Source organism: Miniopterus schreibersii, assembly GCF_964146895.1.
Source record: "Miniopterus schreibersii genome assembly, chromosome: 6".
Lineage (NCBI taxonomy): Eukaryota > Metazoa > Chordata > Mammalia > Chiroptera > Miniopteridae > Miniopterus > Miniopterus schreibersii.
In genome coordinates this window covers 24722169-24731684 of record NC_138107.1, presented here as the reverse complement: position 1 = coordinate 24731684, position 9516 = coordinate 24722169, and the positions used below count along the sequence as shown (strand labels likewise).

Here is a 9516-nt window from a genome sequence, read left to right as displayed (position 1 = left end):
ATTATCTCCTTTCTGAGCAACCCACCCAGGCAAACGGAGGATGCTATGAGCAGGTTCTCTCAGTGGGGGGATGGGTTAGAGAAAGCAGAGCCACCTAAGAGGCAGGAACACACTCCACACCCTCCTTCTCATCCCTCCCTGGTTTCTGCCTCCATGGAGTGACTGCCACACTGAGCCACTCACTGAGGGGCCTGGGCCATATTATTCCTCAGGAACCAGGAAGGTCAGGTGGGTTAAAAGGCTGGGAATCATTACTAGATTGAATTGGAGAAAAGAACAAGATAAGTAATGGCCAACTTTTTTTTTTTTTTTTTCATTTAAAAAGATGTCATTGAGGTAAGAGAGCACTATTTCTCAGAGCACTACAAACTTGTACTTTAAGGTCAAATAGATTTCAACACTTATGACGGGTGTTCTGTAAAATATTGCTAAAAATAAAGTGGCTCTCTAACTTGGGTCAGTACCAGAATCAGCTGGGGGACTTGGTGCAAGTGCAAACACCCAGGCCTTGTTCTACCTGTCAAAGTAAAAATTCACTGGACACGTGTTTAAAACTGCAAGACAATTTTATTTGAGCTACTGCAGTAAGGGAGAGAGATTTCTGTACAGGACTGAGCTCAGCTCTGGAGAAGAAAACGGTAAGAGGGCTTTTGAGAGCTAGGATGAGCTAGTGGAAAAGTACTGAAGGATGTGGGGAAATTTGTCCATGTGATTAGAGCATCTGTGTCTGCTAATCGTCTGTTATTGAAGGTAGGCTCCGTTCCTTGCTCAGAGACTGGGAGATGGGACACTATCTTCCTTGATTACTTTCAAAGGGATGGTTCCCAGACCCTTGAGAAAGACATTAATGGGTTACAGAAAAGTGAAGAGGCAGGGAGAAGTTTTACATCTCAAAGAGGCAGAGAAAGAATTTACAACTCCAAGTTTCTAAAGTGCCCTGAGAAAAGAGAGGTCGGGGCCTAACTGTCTAGTAGAAGCCTGTTTAGGCAGTTGTCCAAGAGGAGCTGGGGGATGACCAATGTCCACTAGGCTAGTCGCAGACTATGCAGTAGCAGGAATGACCCCAAGTCAGGAGAGTGCCACAGCTGCAGCAGCAGGGCCACAAGGCCACCTGAGCTTTGGCCTCCCTCTGGTTCCTAGGTAGCAGCCAGCAGCCAGTGTGGGACCAGCTGCAGCAGACAGAGGCTCCAGTGTGTCTTTCTTCTCCCTGTCAACCTGAGCCTGGGGAGGCAAGAAGGCCTAGGTGGCTGGAAGAGGTCTGCTGCCCACGAATGAGAATTCTCTTCACCAGGATATGGAGACAGTTCAGCCACCAGGTGCACAAAGTTATTGTTGGGCTGGGTAATGCAGAGAAAGCTGCTATCCTTTACCAGTTTTCTATGAATGGAGTTGTACATACATCCCCCTACCATAGGAAATAGAAGAGATAGTGATTAATAATACACGTTTCCTAATGTGGGATATTGGTGACCAAGAATCTCTTCTTCCTGGAACACTTACTATACTAACACAGAGTTTGTAATAGCTGTTGTGGACAGTAAAGAGAAAGGATTTCTGTAACTAGAGAACTTTATGAAATGTTAGTCCATGAGGACCTTAGGAAAGCTGGATTGCTGATTTTTGCTAATAAACAAGATGTTAAAGAATGCATGACTATAGCAGAAATCTCCAGTTTTTGAAAATAACTTTTACTAAAGATCACCGGTGACATATCCAGGCATGCTGTGCTCTTACTGGAGAGGGATTATTCCAAGGACCTGAATGTGTGATGTCACGATTTCAGATCAGATGATCTCGCCTGACTGCTTCTCAGAGAATTTGTACAAGCAAAGTGCTGGACTTTACCTGAAGGCTGCAAAAATTAATGGTTCAGCTATATTTATAGTAAACTGATTTAAACTTTTTCTATAAGATGAAAGATTAAGACCACTTATTTGAAAATGAAGATGAGGTCTCACCTTCCAATTGCTTTCTCATTAGTCTCTTCCAAAGCAAGATCTTAAAGCTGTGATTGACATTTTCCTCATAATGAATCCTCTCAGGATGCTGTATAGCCTGTGGTATGTCCAAAAGGAGAGGAAGACGTTTTTAACTTTAAGAGCTTTATTATCAGTATAACCCTCCTTCATTGAATGTTCTCTTCTTGTTCCATTGAGTCAAAATACAAATCAGCGCAGATATCTAGTTCCCAATATTTTAAAATGTAATGTTACTTATGGAAAGTATTTTGCATGAGGTTGTGTATGTGTTTTGTATATACTTCAAGTTCAAGGTAATGTCTTTGATTTATGTTCTAAAGAAAAGTGAATAGCAAAAGGGTGTAATATTCTTCATTGTAACCATAACAAGATGAGTACTGGCATAGGTTTAAGTGCCAATTTGTACTTTTTCCCTATGTTCTCTGTATTGTACTAACCAACCCCCCAAATCATTGAGCTGCTCAAAGAAAGAAAGGAAGAAGGAAGGAAGGAAGGAAGGAAGGAAGGAAGGAAGGAAGGAAGGAAGGAAGGAAGGGAGGGAGGGAGGGAGGGAGGGAGGGAGGGAGGGAGGGAGGGAGGGAGGGAGGGAGGGAAAGAGTTTGGGGGGAAAAAGGAAGAAGCCTGTTTAAAGTTTAGTCTAGCTGTTATCGGAGAATTGCACAGGTGGAATTTCTCCTTTGCTAGCAGGAGTGGGGTTCTTACAATATTGTGAAAAAAAAAAGAATTTTCTAAGACTGGCATGGGAGGATGTGTGATTTTTATTTACGTAGGGTTATATCCCTCGGTTTGCAAAGTCCCATTCCCCTTCAACCAGTCCTGGAAAAGTTGCAGCTGGGGGTTCAGCAAAGTTAAATGCAAAGCCGATATCTGGAGTTTCTGTTCCATGGTGGAGCTGAGTCCGGCAGAGCATCAGGCTAGTTGTAATCCATTATAGTCCATTGTGTGTGGGGTTCACACGGCTTTGGGCCATGTGGATGAGTACAGAGCATGAGAGGACACCCCTGCAACAAGAGTCCCAAGAGAGCAACAGGGCCAAGGTAGGGAACTAACTCCCTTTGTTCAAAAGTTTATGTATCTCAGATTTCAGGCCCTTGCAGTGGCCACACCTATTTATGTCAATGACCCGCTCCCAGGTATGGCTGATAGGTAATCACTTTTCCTGTGTCATTCAGACCTTACTGGTCTTGCATCTATTCTTTCTTTGTCCAGTCCCTTTTTCCAGGATCTGGAGAATGTTAAACTGCAGCTTTCTGGCACAAATGGCATGCCTATATTATCTGGCCTTCCTTTTGCTCCTTTCCTGTTAATTAAGTAATAACTGGGTTAATTACAATGATATTAAAGCTAAGGAGAAACCTAAGACTGCCTGTGATGATACCTCAGTGAGTTTTATTAGTTTTCCAGGTAAAAATCTAATAAGTACTCAGATTTGAAACCACAGCTTTAAAATATTTAGGAAAACTCTCAAAGCTGCCCCCAAACTAAATTAAATGGAATGTTAGCAAAGTAACATAATCATATCAATTCAACTTTTTTTAATTCCCTTAACTGTTTGTGACAAGGAAATAAGTGTAACTTTTATGTGAGATTTTAAAAAGAAAAATAGAACTCAAATGTAGGGTGTCCAGATAAAATCTAGGGCATGTGAATATATTTGTTTTCTGAAATTCAAATTTAACTGGGCATGATGTATTTTTATTTGCTAAGTCTGGCCACCTAGGATGGAGATCACGACTGTGAGCCCCCTAACAGCACACAGAAAGTTCCTAATTAAAAATCTCAAAGCTCTTGCCTCACTATTTTCATGGAGAAGAATTTTTTAAATGAGTCAAAACAGGAGTCTTTAGCCTATAAGTGCAGAAGTCTTTCAGGAATTGCCATTTTCTGAACAATTCTGCAGGTTTCACAATGCTGTCTCTTGTGCCTGTGGCCAGGTGTCTCTCAACCATTGTTTGAGAGGCAAATCTCTGCTGCCTGGGATAATTTGTGGAATCCACTTCTTTTAAATGTGAGGAGCTCAGCAGGCTGAGATATAAACTTTTTTTTTCAACCAGGTTCAAAGAACATGAACAATCTGCAAAGGACATAATCAAATGCCTTCCAAATTGCAAAGCCATAGGTTCCAGACCCCACCGAATTTCGGTTTTGTGAATATTTTATCTGCTTGGCTTAGTTATCAAAGGGATTTGTTGTTATCCTGTAATCACAAAAAGTGGGTCCACGTGACAATTTAACAGCAAAAGCCATTTCTTTCAATTGTATCCTTTAAAAAACTGCCAGGTAATTAACTTCACAGCAGTTTTGTTAGCAAAGTAATACTACAGATAAAATGAAGCATTCATTAATAATTGACCGTGAAAGCTGTAGTTAAATACTGTTGAGCTGATAGAATCACTAACAGGAGAAGACTGAGCAGAATGACTGTGAGATGCTGGAAAGCAGAAGCTATTGCAGGGTGCCACAGCTCCAAAGGGCTAAACTATGAAAGAAAGAAAAGGGAGATCAAAACTAAGAGATACAAGCATTATTTACAATACCTGTATTTTCATAAATTAATGGGCTAACCAATGGATTATAGTGTTCAAAGTGCAACACAAATTCCCCTTTAAAAGACACTTCCTCAAAAGTCTTTTATTTGTGTGAAGACCCAAATAAGAGAACACACAAACATGATAAGAAAAAGCCCATCGAAGCCCATGAAATACCCATTTAAGCCAGTGATAACAGTTCATCAAAGGAAGCACTTTAGTTCCACTTTAAGGCCTGTGTCTTGTCCATTTTACTGTCCGTCAAGTAAATGTTACTGACAATGACTCAACTTTCCAGTTACTGTGTGACTGTTCTTTTGTTTCCAATACACAAACTTCTAAGTAACTTTGGCCAAAAATAGTCTGAGTTCAAAGGAGTCCTTAAATAAATAAGGATTTCATCTTTTTGTTACCTTTCATCTGTAACAAAGTGAAATCCTGAGCCTCTCTGACCCCATCGTGTGTGGACCTGCTTTGTCCCCATTGCCTTTTGGCTAATAGCTCCTTTTAGACATATTAATTATTAGAGGAATTCTGCTTGGGGCTTGAGTTTTTACAAAAACAGCCCCTCCCATTTTCCCTTCCGTTAATTGAAAAGAAGCCTGAACTTTGGCCTTGCTTATGATGGATTTGAGGACCACCAAGTGTCGCCCCAGTCCTCTCCAGCTGGTACCTTCTCTATCAGTAAACCTTTTCTAACTCCAAACTCTAACGTTTTGAATATTGACCTTCTTGAAGTGTCAGACACACAAACTTTTGAACCACTAATAACATACAAAATGTTTGCAATCTTTTTTCATGCAAAAAAACTAACAAAACTAAAGGTAAAATAATTTCCTCTCCCTCAAATGAATGTATATCTCAGCTTCAGTATCTAGTTTACGTTATCATGCATTCTGAGCAAAATCAAAGAATGGGGAGACTAACTTTACACTAAAGATAATTTCTTAGCTGTTATATTGGTATTGTCATAACTAGATAGTTAATAATAATAATAGGAAGAGAGAAAAAAAGGCTAGACATCATAAGCATGGTCATCTGGGCAGCTTCACCAGGAAGCTATAGCTTCACACTCCCTAGGGAACCACTGGTCCATTCCCTCCAGATCACTGGGAAAAGGGATCAAACAATGGGGGAGATAGGCACATGTGCAGTGAAGTCAGGGTGATGTAGGGAAGGTGCTTGCCCATCAGTCTAGCCTGGAAAATGATCATTGGCTAGGAGGGTAGAGCCACTGCAAGTGCATGAAATCTTGAAAGGGTAAAATTCCCAAAGAGTTCCCTCACTCTTGATGGCTCTTGCTCATGCTCTCTTGTTCTCTGCTTACTCTCTCTTGCTTGTTAACTCTTGCACTCTCTTGCTTTGTGACCCACACTCACCTTATGCACTAGCCTGCCATGTGGCTTTAAGCAGCCACATGGCCCGTGGCCATGCAGACTCCACTCACAATGGACTGCAGCTGAAAACACAAACTAAGCTAGCCAGATGCTAGACTGGACTGGACATTAATATGGAACAGAAATTCTGGGCAGTGGACTTAATCTTGATCCTCATGAAGACAAGATTGGACTTTTTCCATGGCAGGATGGACAGAGATGGGACCTTGAAGGAGAACTCCTTAATTTTACATCATTAATAAAGCTTTCCACAGAACCTCATTCTCCCATGATGGCCTCAGGAAATTCATTTCCTTGAGGCACCCCAAGAACTCCACTTCTACCAATAACAGAATGTTGTTTAAATGATGTATGCTATATTGCTTTGATCTGAAGACCATTAAATAGCATCAAGTTTTTCCTACCAATAGTTATCTTTGAGTATAAATAATAAGCCTCTATTTTTTGTAATAGGTAGAGCCAGATACTTAACTTGCTACTAAACTGCTATGGGCAAAGCTCAGAAATTGAAAATAAAAGTTTCCTTTTTAAAAAAAATTGTTTTAAGCAGCAGAACACATTATATCCTTGGGACTTATTTTTAATAACTTCTTAAAAAGGAAAAAGCAATCATGTTGTAGAAAAAGCATATAGGGCAAGGATATAGTCATAAACAAAAAAATCTTCATTGCAAAAGACTTTTGTGGCACCTGTGGCAACATTAGAACATCAACAATCTGTTTTGAACTGGCCCATAATTTCTGTTGCAATTCAGAAATAATCACTGATGTGCTTTTTAACTTACAATTTTCAGAGCCATAAACCTTAAAACTCACTCTGGAAACATTGGGACTCTTTATTTTTAAATTTGAGAAAGGAAATGCCTGATGTCTTTTCTGTATATTCTTGTTCAAAGACAAGCAGCTCTCTGGATCTATAAGAGGAAGGTAGATTTGGCCCATTACACAAAGAACCAAGGGAGGGGGGAAAGAAGGGGGGGGAAGCAAATAGAGATGAGTACTTAGCTACCTCCCATCAAATTAATACCCAAAAAAACTATTGTTTTCTGATTCAGATATTTTAATTGTCCTTGATTCCTAGGTAACAAGAACAATACATAATTGGTTTAAGTCAAACGTAGCCCATTATTTGACTTTAAGGTGAGATAGATCATCTCATTGTTTAAGCCAAAACATAACTTATGAAGGAAGATTTCAGGTGGATAGCCCAAATTCTAGAAAATATTTTATTATGGATAGTTTGTGAGGTTTCCTTTAAAGAACTGGAACAAGATAGTACAATGGTGCACATTCTTTTTCCCCCTATTTAACTAACGTGAAGACCTTTTCACAAATCTGAAGCAATTCTGGCTGTGATTATGGCATTACAGATGCAAAATTGTAAAAATCATACTGATTAAATTTAAAATAAATTTCTAAGATAAATACTGGAAGCAAAATGTTTTACTATTCATTTCCAGTCCAATCAATTGTCTTTAACTCAAATGGACTGACCTAAGCAAACTGTTACATCATTGGCCTCAACCATAATTACAAACCAGTTATGTCTTTGGGGATTCAAGGCTCCTCTACTCTGGGCCACTAGAACCTCTAGATTGGCTCATGACTGAGAGTACTGAGGAATTACCTTGTCACTTCCTGTCCTCATGCCACAGCTGCATACTGAGGCACACGCCATAAAAAGCACCTCATATTATAACAACCCTTAATCTGAGACACCTTCACACACACACACACACACACACATCCATGCAGTGCTGTCCCTGTAAAAGGCTGAGATACACTTTCTGCCTCTCCTGCTATGAAGTTTCTCATTAGAATGAAGCATTTGGGGTTTTATGACCAGGTATCATTAGCTAGATTCAAGACCCCAAAAGGCAAAGGTCTCCCTGATGAGCCTGGCCCCGTCTCACTATTCCTTATGAGCATGGATCTACCATGACAGCTTTGTTTCTAACTAGATGCTTATATGTGGAAAGGTTCATGGACATCTCCATTGTTGTGTGTAGATCTGAAGAGAAAAATCTCTAGCTTTCTGTATGTTACCATTTGACAGTGTAAACATTTTTGAAAATATTTAGTTTCTAACCAATTCTCTTGAAAAATGTTTTACCTCTAAATATTGCTCCCTTTGGGTCATTTATTTACTTTGCTTTAACAAGGCTAAATAATGCCACTATTTAAGAAAGATTAATCAAATTATTCTATTTCTAAAATTATATAATAAGCTCCTTAACTTCTGTTACATATTATTTCAGATTACAGATAAATCCTTCAAATTAGTTTATGAATAGAAAATTTATTACACGTTAGTGATTCTAAAACTTAGCTTTTGCTATAAAACATGTGAACATATATGCTAAACTCCAACACCATCCTTTTGTGTCTTTTCAGGTAATTGCAACTGGATCATAGGTTATGTACTGATTTCTACAAAATTAGTTTACAAAAGATGACAAATATTCTGAAATTTCTCATGTGATTAAAATAATTTATAAAAATATTTTCATTCCATTGAATTAAAGTTTGAGATGTGTTCTATGTCAAATCATTGAATAAATAAATTTTCATCTATTACTAGATTCAATAAGCCAAGACTTTAAATTAGTGCATTTGTTTCCCACCATAATTAGGTTACAAATGCTTTTTAAAGTTAGATATGATTTTATAAAACAGAGAAAGGGCTAATGAATATTTTTAGGGACTTAGGATATTTTTTCACTTGCCAGGGAAGTAGGCAAACTGACCTCTGCGGTTGGGTCTGGATAAAAGGATAAAAATAAAAGGCAATAATTCCTATTTCCCCACCTGTCCGGAGTTCTGTATAATGTACGTGTACATGACTAAACTGAAATCATGCTACCTCTGTAAAGGCTTAATGAAAAGTAGAGTTTTATTTGGTTTTTATGGTCTAAAAATAATGTGACCTGATGAGTATAGTAGATATTTTACCAGAATTATATGCTGTGTGTTTATGAACAAATTATATATGCACACATGATGAGACATGCCATATTTATTTCTGTGTCCCAATACCTATAGTGTTTATTATATATCAGGTTACTCAATGACTATAAACTGAATTGACAGTAAACAAATATCAGGAGGAAGAAAAAGAATGAGAGAAGAAAAGAGACCGATATAGGCAGATTATATGTACGTATGCACCCAGTAGACAAATATGCATACAGAAATATATTTTTATGTACAAAAAGTGAAAAACATTCTTAAAGTTTCCAAAAAGCCAAAAATATCTTTTTTTCTTTTTTTTCTTCAAACATTCACATGGAAAGCCTGTTTGGGGGAATAAATATAGCCCCATCATGCTCAGGAAGGAAGGTATAATGAGAGGAGGGCCGAGCCCAGGGTGCTGATTTACTGGTCTCTTAGGTGCCTTTCCTTGCTGATTTACTGAGGTGCCATGGAAATACCTTTGGAAGAAGTCTGTTCCCTTTTTCAGGGAATAGCTATTGCTCTGACACTCAGCCATGGAGCAGAAAGATAAAAATAAAATATAAAAATGAAGATGATAAAAAGTAATTTTTAAGTAAAATGTATTTTTTCTTCATGCCCTAGTAGTTTTTTATAAATCATTAATATTAGGACAACAGCA

The 9516-nt window shown here is 38.5% G+C and overlaps 1 pseudogene across 1 annotated transcript; it reads left to right on the top strand.

Annotated features, from left to right (window-relative positions):
* The first annotated feature begins 1271 nt into the window (after positions 1–1271).
* LOC308558558 (ADP-ribosylation factor-like protein 5A pseudogene) lies at positions 1272–1792 on the top strand (annotated as a pseudogene). The gene has a single exon. The product of its transcript is annotated as an ADP-ribosylation factor-like protein 5A pseudogene (transcript).
* Positions 1793–9516: the final 7724 nt, after the last annotated feature.